Here is a 13021-nt window from a genome sequence, read left to right on the forward strand (position 1 = left end):
CTCCTCGGAAGCTGCAAGCACCCTGGGCGGCCAGAGTTCTGCAGTGCCAGCCACAAGCGTGGCTGGGGCCACCGGTTCCCCTACTGCGTCCTTCTCCAGAGGCCCAAGTTCTCCACAGGTGGACGGCTCCGCAACCGCTTCCCACATGACGGCTACTTCTTCCGGGACAGAAAGCGCAGCGGGTCCCAGCACCTCGGTCGGCTTATCAAGTACGGGAACAGGCAAGCTGGAAGTCTCCTCTTCTTCCACAACAGTTTCTGTCATATCATCTGGAGCCTACGGGAGGACGGCATCCTCCAGCTCTGAAGCGCTACCTCAGGTGACCGCCACGGAGCACGTTTCTTCAGAAACATCTCCCGGGATCTCAGGGACAAGTGTGTTCTCGGCCACAACCCACAATGCTGACAACAGCTCCGTAGCACCAGTGGCAACAGAGAGCCCGGCTACCACTTGGACGGCAGGCCCAACATCCAGTGCCTCTATCATGGCTTCATCCAGCGCGTCTTCGGAAAGCGGACAGACCTCTCCTAGCGGAGTGCCGGACACCTCCGTGGAATCCAGCTCAGCCGCCACAGCTCATGTAACCTCTCCACTAGCACCATCGAAGACGCCTGCTGCATCGTTGAGGAGCACCACTCCGAATGCAGCCAGCCCGACTGAAGAGACAGCCTCCTCGGAAGCTGCAAGCACCCTGGGCGGCCAGAGCTCTGCAGCGCCAGCCACAAGCGTGGCTGGGGCCACCGGTTCCCCTGCTGCGTCCTTCTCCAGAAGCCCAAGTTCTCCACAGGTGGACGGCTCCGCAACCGCTTCCCACATGTCGGCTACTTCTTCCGGGACAGAAAGCGCAGCGGGTCCCAGCACCTCGGTCGGCTTATCAAGTGCGGGAACAGGCAAGCTGGAAGTCTCTTCTTCCACCACAGAGTCTGTCATATCACCTGGAGCCTCCGGGAGCACGGTATCCTCCAGCTCTGAAGCGCTACCACAGGTTACCGCCACGGAGCACGTTTCTTCAGAAACATCTCCCGGGATCTCAGGGACAAGTGTGTTCTCAGCCACAACCCACAATGCTGACAACAGCTCCGCAGCACCAGTGGCAACAGAGAGCCCGGCTACCACTTGGACGGCAGGCCCAACATCCAGTGCCTCCATCATGGCTTCATCCAGCGCGTCTTCGGAAAGCGGGCAGACCTCTCCTAGCGGAGTGCGGGACACCTCCGTGGAATCCAGCTCAGCCGCCACAGCTCACGTCACCTCTCCACTAGCACCAACCGGGACGCCTGCTCCATCGTTGAGGAGCACCACTCAGAATGCAGCCAGCCCGACTGAAGAGACAGCCTCCTCGGAAGCTGCAAGCACCCTGGGCGGCCAGAGCTCTGCAGCGCCAGCCACAAGCGTGGCTGGGGACACCGGTTCCCCTGCTGCGTCCTTCGCCAGAAGCCCAAGTTCTCCACAGGTGGAGGGCTCCGCAACCTCTTCCCACACGACGGCTAGTTCTTCCGGGACAGAAAGCGCAGCGGGTCCCAGCACCTCGGTCGGCTTATCAAGTACGGGAACAGGCAAGCTGGAAGTCTCCTCTTCTTCCACGACAGAGTCTGTCATATCATCTGGAGCCTCCGGGAGCACGGCATCCTCCAGCTCTGAAGCGCTACCTCAGGTGACCGCCACGGAGCACGTTTCTTCAGAAACATCTCCCGGGATCTCAGGGACAAGTGTGTTCTCGGCCACAACCCACACTGCTGACAACAGCTCCGCGGCACCAGTGGCAACAGAGAGCCCGGCTACCACTTGGACGGCAGGCCCAGCATCCAGTGCCTCGATCATGGCTTCATCCAGCGCGTCTTCGGAAAGCGGGCAGACCTCTCCTAGCGGAGTGCGGGACACCTCCGTGGAATCCAGGTCAGCCGCCACAGCTCACGTCACCTCTCCCCTAGCACCAACGGGGACGCCTGCTGCATCGTTGAGGAGCACCACTCCGAATGCAGCCAGCCCGACTGAAGAGACAGCCTCCTCGGAAGCTGCAAGCACCCTGGGCGGCCAGAGCACTGCAGCGCCAGCCACAAGCGTGGCTGGGGCCACCGGTTCCCCTGCTGCGTCCTTCTCCAGAAGCCCAAGTTCTCCACAGGTGGAGGGCTCCGCAACCTCTGCCCACATGACGGCTAGTTCTTCCGGGACAGAAAGCGCAGCGGGTCCCAGCACCTCGGTCGGCTTATCAAGTACGGGAACAGGCAAGCTGGAAGTCTCCTCTTCTTCCACGACAGAGTCTGTCATATCATCTGGAGCCTCCGGGAGCACGGCATCCTCCAGCTCTGAAGCGCTATTTCAGGTGACCACCACGGAGCACCTTTCTTCAGAAACATCTCCCGGGATCTCTCAGACAAGTGTGTTCTCGGCCACAACCCCCACAGCTGACAACAGCTCTGCAGCCCCAGTGGCAACAGAGAGCCCGGCTACCACTTGGACGGCAGACCCAGCATCCAGTGCCTCCATCATGGCTTCATCCAGCGCGTCTTCGGAAAGCGGGCAGACCTCTCCTAGCGGAGTGCGGGACACCTCTGTGGAATCCAGCTCAGCCGCCACAGCTCACGTCACCTCTCCACTGGCACCAACGGGGACACCTGCTGCATCGTTGAGGAGCACCACTCCGAATGCAGCCAGCCCGACTGAAGAGACAGCCTCCTCGGAAGCTGCAAGCACCCTGGGCGGCCAGAGCTCTGCACCGCCAGCCACAAGCGTGGCTGGGGCCACCGGTTCCCCTGCTGCGTCCTTCTCCAGAAGCCCAAGTTCTCCACAGGTGGAGGGCTCCGCAACCTCTGCCCACATGACGGCTAGTTCTTCCGGGACAGAAAACGCAGCGGGTCCCAGCACCTCGGTCGGCTTATCAAGTACGGGAACAGGCAAGCTGGAAGTCTCCTCTTCTTCCACGACAGAGTCTGTCATATCATCTGGAGCCTCCGGGAGCACGGCATCCTCCAGCTCTGAAGCGCTACCTCAGGGGACCACCACGGAGCACCTTTCTTCAGAAACATCTCCCGGGATCTCTCGGACAAGTGTGTTCTCGGCCACAACCCCCACTGCTGACAACAGCTCCGCAGCCCCAGTGGCAACAGAGAGCCCGGCTACCACTTGGACGGCAGGCCCAGCATCCCGTGCCTCCATCATGGCTTCATCCAGCACGTCTTCGGAAAGCGGGCAGACCTCTCCTAGCGGAGTGCGGGACACCTCCGTGGAATCCAGCTCAGCCGCCACAGCTCACGTCACCTCTCCACTAGCACCAACGGGGACGCCTGCTGCATCGTTGAGGAGCACCACTCCGAACGCAGCCAGCCCGACTGAAGAGACAGCCTCCTCGGAAGCTGCAAGCACCCTGGGCGGCCAGAGGTCTGCAGCGCCAGCCACAAGCGTGGCTGGGGCCACCGGTTCCCCTGCTGCGTCCTTCTCCAGAAGCCCAAGTTCTCCACAGGTGGAGGGCTCCGCAACCTCTGCCCACATGACGGCTAGTTCTTCTGGGACAGAAAGCGCAGCGGGTCCCAGCACCTCGGTCGGCTTATCAAGTACGGGAACAGGCAAGCTGGAAGTCTCCTCTTCTTCCACGAAAGAGTCTGTCATATCATCTGGAGCCTCCGGGAGCACGGCATCCTCCAGCTCTGAAGCGCTACCTCAGGGGACCACCACGGAGCACCTTTCTTCAGAAACATCTCCGGGGATCTCTCGAACAAGTGTGTTCTCGGCCACAACCCCCACTGCTGACAACAGTTCCGCAGCCCCAGTGGCAACAGAGAGCCCGGCTACCACTTGGACGGCAGGCCCAGCATCCAGTGCCTCCATCATGGCTTCATCCAGCGCGTCTTCGGAAAGCGGGCAGACCTCTCCTAGCGGAGTGCGGGACACCTCCGTGGAATCCAGCTCAGCCGCCACAGCTCACGTCACCTCTCCACTAGCACCAACGGGGACGCCTGCTGCATCGTTGAGGAGCACCACTCCGAACGCAGCCAGCCCGACTGAAGAGACAGCCTCCTCGGAAGCTGCAAGCACCCTGGGCGGCCAGAGCTCTGCAGCGCCAGCCACAAGCGTGGCTGGGGCCACCGGTTCCCCTGCTGTGTCCTTCTCCAGAAGCCCAAGTTCTCCACAGGTGGAGGGCTCCGCAACCTCTGCCCACATGACGGCTAGTTCTTCCGGGACAGAAAGCGCAGCGGGTCCCAGCACCTCGGTCGGCTTATCAAGTACGGGAACAGGCAAGCTGGAAGTCTCCTCTTCTTCCACGACAGAGTCTGTCATATCATCTGGAGCCTCCGGGAGCACGGCATCCTCCAGCTCTGAAGCGCTACCTCAGGGGACCACCACGGAGCACCTTTCTTCAGAAACATCTCCCGGGATCTCTCGGACAAGTGTGTTCTCGGCTACAACTCCCACTGCTGACAACAGCTCCGCAGCCCCAGTGGCAACAGAGAGCCCGGCTACCACTTGGACGGCAGGCCCAGCATCCAGTGCCTCCATCATGGCTTCATCCAGCGCGTCTTCGGAAAGCGGGCAGACCTCTCCTAGCGGAGTGCGGGACACCTCCGTGGAATCCAGCTCAGCCGCCACAGCTCACGTCACCTCTCCACTAGCACCAACGGGGACGCCTGCTGCATCGTTGAGGAGCACCACTCCGAACGCAGCCAGCCCGACTGAAGAGACAGCCTCCTCGGAAGCTGCAAGCACCCTGGGCGGCCAGAGGTCTGCAGCGCCAGCCACAAGCGTGGCTGGGGCCACCGGTTCCCCTGCTGCGTCCTTCTCCAGAAGCCCAAGTTCTCCACAGGTGGAGGGCTCCGCAACCTCTGCCCACATGACGGCTAGTTCTTCTGGGACAGAAAGCGCAGCGGGTCCCAGCACCTCGGTCGGCTTATCAAGTACGGGAACAGGCAAGCTGGAAGTCTCCTCTTCTTCCACGAAAGAGTCTGTCATATCATCTGGAGCCTTCGGGAGCACGGCATCCTCCAGCTCTGAAGCGCTACCTCAGCGGACCACCACGGAGCACCTTTCTTCAGAAACATCTCCCGGGATCTCTCGGACAAGTGTGTTCTCGGCCACAACCCCCACTGCTGACAACAGCTCCGCAGCACCAGTGGCAACAGAGAGCCCGGCTACCACTTGGACGGCAGGCCCAGCATCCAGTGCCTCCATCATGGCTTCATCCAGCGCGTCTTCGGAAAGCGGGCAGACCTCTCCTAGCGGAGTGCGGGACACCTCCGTGGAATCCAGCTCAGCCGCCACAGCTCACGTCACCTCTCCACTAGCACCAACGGGGACGCCTGCTGCATCGTTGAGGAGCACCACTCCGAACGCAGCCAGCCCGACTGAAGAGACAGCCTCCTCGGAAGCTGCAAGCACCCTGGGCGGCCAGAGCTCTGCAGCGCCAGCCACAAGCGTGGCTGGGGCCACCGGTTCCCCTGCTGCGTCCTTCTCCAGAAGCCCAAGTTCTCCACAGGTGGAGGGCTCCGCAACCTCTGCCCACATGACGGCTAGTTCTTCCGGGACAGAAAGCGCAGCGGGTCCCAGCACCTCGGTCGGCTTATCAAGTACGGGAACAGGCAAGCTGGAAGTCTCCTCTTCTTCCACGACAGAGTCTGTCATATCATCTGGAGCCTCCGGGAGCACGGCATCCTCCAGCTCTGAAGCGCTACCTCAGGGGACCACCACGGAGCACCTTTCTTCAGAAACATCTCCCGGGATCTCTCGGACAAGTGTGTTCTCGGCCACAACCCCCACTGCTGACAACAGCTCCGCAGCCCCAGTGGCAACAGAGAGCCCGGCTACCACTTGGACGGCAGGCCCAGCATCCAGTGCCTCCATCATGGCTTCATCCAGCGCGTCTTCGGAAAGCGGGCAGACCTCTCCTAGCGGAGTGCGGGACACCTCCGTGGAATCCAGCTCAGCCGCCACAGCTCACGTCACCTCTCCACTAGCACCAACGGGGACGTCTGCTGCATCGTTGAGGAGCACCACTCCGAACGCAGCCAGCCCGACTGAAGAGACAGCCTCCTCGGAAGCTGCAAGCACCCTGGGCGGCCAGAGCTCTGCAGCGCCAGCCACAAGCGTGGCTGGGGCCACCGGTTCCCCTGCTGCGTCCTTCTCCAGAAGCCCAAGTTCTCCACAGGTGGAGGGCTCCGCAACCTCTGCCCACATGACGGCTAGTTCTTCCGGGACAGAAAGCGCAGTGGGTCCCAGCACCTCGGTCGGCTTATCAAGTACGGGAACAGGCAAGCTGGAAGTCTCCTCTTCTTCCACGACAGAGTCTGTCATATCATCTGGAGCCTCCGGGAGCACGGCATCCTCCAGCTCTGAAGCGCTACCTCAGGGGACCACCACCGAGCACCTTTCTTCAGAAACATCTCCCGGGATCTCTCGGACAAGTGTGTTCTCGGCCACAACCCCCACTGCTGACAACAGCTCCGCAGCCCCAGTGGCAACAGACAGCCCGGCTACCACTTGGACGGCAGGCCCAGCATCCAGTGCCTCCATCATGGCTTCATCCAGCGCGTCTTCGGAAAGCGGGCAGACCTCTCCTAGCGGAGTGCGGGACACCTCCGTGGAATCCAGCTCAGCCGCCACAGCTCACGTCACCTCTCCACTAGCACCAACGGGGACGCCTGCTGCATCGTTGAGGAGCACCACTCCGAACGCAGCCAGCCCGACTGAAGAGACAGCCTCCTCGGAAGCTGCAAGCACCCTGGGCGGCCAGAGCTCTGCAGCGCCAGCCACAAGAATGGCTGGGGCCACCGGTTCCCCTGCTGCGTCCTTCTCCAGAAGCCCAAGTTCTCCACAGGTGGAGGGCTCCGCAACCTCTGCCCACATGACGGCTAGTTCTTCCGGGACAGAAAGGGCAGCGGGTCCCAGCACCTCGGTCGGCTTATCAAGTACGGGAACAGGCAAGCTGGAAGTCTCCTCTTCTTCCACGACAGAGTCTGTCATATCATCTGGAGCCTCCGGGAGCACGGCATCCTCCAGCTCTGAAGCGCTACCTCAGCGGACCACCACGGAGCACCTTTCTTCAGAAACATCTCCCGGGATCTCTCGGACAAGTGTGTTCTCGGCCACAACCCCCACTGCTGACAACAGCTCCGCAGCCCCAGTGGCAACAGAGAGCCCGGCTACCACTTGGACGGCAGGCCCAGCATCCAGTGCCTCCATCATGGCTTCATCCAGCGCGTCTTCGGAAAGCGGGCAGACCTCTCCTAGCGGAGTGCGGGACACCTCCGTGGAATCCAGCTCAGCCGCCACAGCTCACGTCACCTCTCCACTAGCACCAACGGGGACGCCTGCTGCATCGTTGAGGAGCACCACTCCGAACGCAGCCAGCCCGACTGAAGAGACAGCCTCCTCGGAAGCTGCAAGCACCCTGGGCGGCCAGAGCTCTGCAGCGCCAGCCACAAGCGTGGCTGGGGCCACCGGTTCCCCTGCTGCGTCCTTCTCCAGAAGCCCAAGTTCTCCACAGGTGGAGGGCTCCGCAACCTCTGCCCACATGACGGCTAGTTCTTCCGGGACAGAAAGCGCAGCGGGTCCCAGCACCTCGGTCGGCTTATCAAGTACGGGAACAGGCAAGCTGGAAGTCTCCTCTTCTTCCACGACAGAGTCTGTCATATCATCTGGAGCCTCCGGGAGCACGGCATCCTCCAGCTCTGAAGCGCTACCTCAGGGGACCACCACGGAGCACCTTTCTTCAGAAACATCTCCCGGGATCTCTCGGACAAGTGTGTTCTCGGCCACAACCCCCACTGCTGACAACAGCTCCGCAGCCCCAGTGGCAACAGAGAGCCCGGCTACCACTTGGACGGCAGGCCCAGCATCCAGTGCCTCCATCATGGCTTCATCCAGCGCGTCTTCGGAAAGCGGGCAGACCTCTCCTAGCGGAGTGCGGGACACCTCCGTGGAATCCAGCTCAGCCGCCACAGCTCACGTCACCTCTCCACTAGCACCAACGGGGACGCCTGCTGCATCGTTGAGGAGCACCACTCCGAACGCAGCCAGCCCTACTCAAGAGACAGCCTCCTCGGAAGCTGCAAGCACCCTGGGCGGCCAGAGGTCTGCAGCGCCAGCCACAAGAATGGCTGGGGCCACCGGTTCCCCTGCTGCGTCCTTCTCCAGAAGCCCAAGTTCTCCACAGGTGGAGGGCTCCGCAACCTCTGCCCACATGACGGCTAGTTCTTCCGGGACAGAAAGCGCAGCGGGTCCCAGCACCTCGGTCGGCTTATCAAGTACGGGAACAGGCAAGCTGGAAGTCTCCTCTTCTTCCACGACAGAGTCTGTCATATCATCTGGAGCCTCCGGGAGCACGGCATCCTCCAGCTCTGAAGCGCTACCTCAGGGGACCACCACGGAGCACCTTTCTTCAGAAACATCTCCCGGGATCTCTCGGACAAGTGTGTTCTCGGCCACAACCCCCACTGCTGACAACAGCTCCGCAGCCCCAGTGGCAACAGAGAGCCCGGCTACCACTTGGACGGCAGGCCCAGCATCCAGTGCCTCCATCATGGCTTCATCCAGCGCGTCTTCGGAAAGCGGGCAGACCTCTCCTAGCGGAGTGCGGGACACCTCCGTGGAATCCAGCTCAGCCGCCACAGCTCACGTCACCTCTCCACTAGCACCAACGGGAACGCCTGCTGCATCGTTGAGGAGCACCACTCCGATCGCAGCCAGCCCGACTGAAGAGACAGCCTCCTCGGAAGCTGCAAGCACCCTGGGCGGCCAGAGCTCTGCAGCGCCAGCCACAAGCGTGGCTGGGGCCACCGGTTCCCCTGCTGCGTCCTTCTCCAGAAGCCCAAGTTCTCCACAGGTGGAGGGCTCCGCAACCTCTGCCCACATGACGGCTAGTTCTTCCGGGACAGAAAGCGCAGCGGGTCCCAGCACCTCGGTCGGCTTATCAAGTACGGGAACAGGCAAGCTGGAAGTCTCCTCTTCTTCCACGACAGAGTCTGTCATATCATCTGGAGCCTCCGGGAGCATGGCATCCTCCAGCTCTGAAGCGCTACCTCAGGGGACCACCACGGAGCACCTTTCATCAGAAACATCTCCCGGGATCTCTCGGACAAGTGTGTTCTCGGCCACAACCCCCACTGCTGACAACAGCTCCGCAGCCCCAGTGGCAACAGAGAGCCCGGCTACCACTTGGACGGCAGGCCCAGCATCCAGTGCCTCCATCATGGCTTCATCCAGCGCGTCTTCGGAAAGCGGGCAGACCTCTCCTAGCGGAGTGCGGGACACCTCCGTGGAATCCAGCTCAGCCGCCACAGCTCACGTCACCTCTCCACTGGCACCAACGGGGACGCCTGCTGCATCGTTGAGGAGCACCACTCCGAATGCAGCCAGCCCGACTCAAGAGACAGCCTCCTCGGAAGCTGCAAGCACCCTGGGCGGCCAGAGCTCTGCAGCGCCAGCCACAAGCGTGGCTGGGGCCACCGGTTCCCCTGCTGCGTCCTTCTCCAGAAGCCCAAGTTCTCCACAGGTGGAGGGCTCCGCAACCTCTGCCCACATGACGGCTAGTTCTTCCGGGACAGAAAGCGCAGCGGGTCCCAGCACCTCGGTCGGCTTATCAAGTACGGGAACAGGCAAGCTGGAAGTCTCCTCTTCTTCCACGACAGTGTCTGTCATATCATCTGGAGCCTCCGGGAGCACGGCATCCTCCAGCTCTGAAGCGCTACCTCAGGTGACCACCACGGAGCACCTTTCTTCAGAAACATCTCCCGGGATCTCAGGGACATGTGTGTTCTCGGCCACAACCCACACTGCTGACAACAGCTCCGCAGCCCCAGTGGCAACAGAGAGCCCGGCTACCACTTGGACGGCAGGCCCAGCATCCAGTGCCTCCATCATGGCTTCATCCAGCGCGTCTTCGGAAAGCGGGCAGACCTCTCCTAGCGGAGTGCGGGACACCTCCGTGGAATCCAGCTCAGCCGCCACAGCTCACGTCACCTCTCCACTAGCACCAACGGGGACGCCTAGTGCATCGTTGAGGAGCACCACTCCGAACGCAGCCAGCCCGACTGAAGAGACAGCCTCCTCGGAAGCTGCAAGCACCCTGGGCGGCCAGAGCTCTGCAGCGCCAGCCACAAGCGTGGCTGGGGCCACCGGTTCCCCTGCTGCGTCCTTCTCCAGAAGCCCAAGTTCTCCACAGGTGGAGGGCTCCGCAACCTCTGCCCACATGACGGCTAGTTCTTCCGGGACAGAAAGCGCAGCGGGTCCCAGCACCTCGGTCGGCTTATCAAGTACGGGAACAGGCAAGCTGGAAGTCTCCTCTTCTTCCACGACAGAGTCTGTCATATCATCTGGAGCCTCCGGGAGCACGGCATCCTCCAGCTCTGAAGCGCAACCTCAGGTGACCACCACGGAGCACCTTTCTTCAGAAACATCTCCCGGGATCTCTCGGACAAGTGTGTTCTCGGCCACAACCCCCACTGCTGACAACAGCTCCGCAGCCCCAGTGGCAACAGAGAGCCCGGCTACCACTTGGACGGCAGGCCCAGCATCCAGTGCCTCCATCATGGCTTCATCCACCGCGTCTTCGGAAAGCGGACCGACCTCTCCTAGCGGAGTGCGGGACACCTCCGTGGAATCCAGCTCAGCCGCCACAGCTCACGTCACCTCTCCACTAGCACCAACGGGGACGCCTGCTGCATCGTTGAGGAGCACCACTCCGAACGCAGCCAGCCCGACTGAAGAGACAGCCTCCTCGGAAGCTGCAAGCACCCTGGGCGGCCAGAGCTCTGCAGCGCCAGCCACAAGCGTGGCTGGGGCCACCGGTTCCCCTGCTGCGTCCTTCTCCAGAAGCCCAAGTTCTCCACAGGTGGAGGGCTCCGCAACCTCTGCCCACATGACGGCTAGTTCTTCCGGGACAGAAAGCGCAGCGGGTCCCAGCACCTCGGTCGGCTTATCAAGTACGGGAACAGGCAAGCTGGAAGTCTCCTCTTCTTCCACGACAGAGTCTGTCATATCATCTGGAGCCTCCGGGAGCACGGCATCCTCCAGCTCTGAAGCGCTACCTCAGGTGACCACCACGGAGCACCTTTCATCAGAAACATCTCCCGGGATCTCTCGGACAAGTGTGTTCTCGGCCACAACCCCCACTGCTGACAACAGCTCCGCAGCCCCAGTGGCAACAGAGAGCCCGGCTACCACTTGGACGGCAGGCCCAGCATCCAGTGCCTCCATCATGGCTTCATCCAGCGCGCCTTCGGAAAGCGGGCAGACCTCTCCTAGCGGAGTGCGGGACACCTCCGTGGAATCCAGCTCAGCCGCCACAGCTCACGTCACCTCTCCACTGGCACCAACGGGGACGCCTGCTGCATCGCTGAGGAGCACCACTCCGAACGCAGCCAGCCCGACTGAAGAGACAGCCTCCTCGGAAGCTGCAAGCACCCTGGGCGGCCAGAGCTCTGCAGCGCCAGCCACAAGCGTGGCTGGGGCCACCGGTTCCCCTGCTGCGTCCTTCTCCAGAAGCCCAAGTTCTCCACAGGTGGAGGGCTCCGCAACCTCTGCCCACATGACGGCTAGTTCTTCCGGGACAGAAAGCGCAGCGGGTCCCAGCACCTCGGTCGGCTTATCAAGTACGGGAACAGGCAAGCTGGAAGTCTCCTCTTCTTCCACGACAGTGTCTGTCATATCATCTGAAGCATCCGGGAGCACGGCATCCTCCAGCTCTGAAGCGCTACCTCAGGTGACCACCACGGAGCACCTTTCTTCAGAAACATCTCCCGGGATCTCTCGGACAAGTGTGTTCTCGGCCACAACCCCCACTGCTGACAACAGCTCCGCAGCCCCAGTGGCAACAGAGAGCCCGGCTACCACTTGGACGGCAGGCCCAGCATCCAGTGCCTCCATCATGGCTTCATCCACCGCGTCTTCGGAAAGCGGGCAGACCTCTCCTAGCGGAGTGCGGGACACCTCCGTGGAATCCAGCTCAGCCGCCACAGCTCACGTCACCTCTCCACTAGCACCAACGGGGACGCCTGCTGCATCGTTGAGGAGCACCACTCCGAACGCAGCCAGCCCGACTGAAGAGACAGCCTCCTCGGAAGCTGCAAGCACCCTGGGCGGCCAGAGCTCTGCAGCGCCAGCCACAAGCGTGGCTGGGGCCACCGGTTCCCCTGCTGCGTCCTTCTCCAGAAGCCCAAGTTCTCCACAGGTGGAGGGCTCCGCAACCTCTGCCCACATGACAGCTAGTTCTTCCGGGACAGAAAGCGCAGCGGGTCCCAGCACCTCGGTCGGCTTATCAAGTACGGGAACAGGCAAGCTGGAAGTCTCCTCTTCTTCCACGACAGAGTCTGTCATATCATCTGGAGCCTCCGGGAGCACGGCATCCTCCAGCTCTGAAGCGCTACCTCAGGGGACCACCACGGAGCACCTTTCTTCAGAAACATCTCCCGGGATCTCTCGGACAAGTGTGTTCTCGGCCACAACCCCCACTGCTGACAACAGCTCCGCAGCCCCAGTGGCAACAGAGAGCCCGGCTACCACTTGGACGGCAGGCCCAGCATCCAGTGCCTCCATCATGGCTTCATCCAGCGCGTCTTCGGAAAGCGGGCAGACCTCTCCTAGCGGAGTGCGGGACACCTCCGTGGAATCCAGCTCAGCCGCCACAGCTCACGTCACCTCTCCACTAGCACCAACGGGGACGCCTGCTGCATCGTTGAGGAGCACCACTCCGAACGCAGCCAGCCCGACTGAAGAGACAGCCTCCTCGGAAGCTGCAAGCACCCTGGGCGGCCAGAGCTCTGCAGCGCCAGCCACAAGCGTGGCTGGGGCCACCGGTTCCCCTGCTGCGTCCTTCTCCAGAAGCCCAAGTTCTCCACAGGTGGAGGGCTCCGCAGCCTCTGCCCACATGACGGCTAGTTCTTCCGGGACAGAAAGCGCAGCGGGTCCCAGCACCTCGGTCGGCTTATCAAGTACGGGAACAGGCAAGCTGGAAGTCTCCTCTTCTTCCACGACGGAGTCTGTCATATCATCTGGAGCCTCCGGGAGCACGGCATCCTCCAGCTCTGAAGCGCTA

Source organism: Podarcis tiliguerta (assembly GCF_965153285.1).
Source record: "Podarcis tiliguerta genome assembly, chromosome: 4".
NCBI classification, from domain to species: domain Eukaryota; kingdom Metazoa; phylum Chordata; class Lepidosauria; order Squamata; family Lacertidae; genus Podarcis; species Podarcis tiliguerta.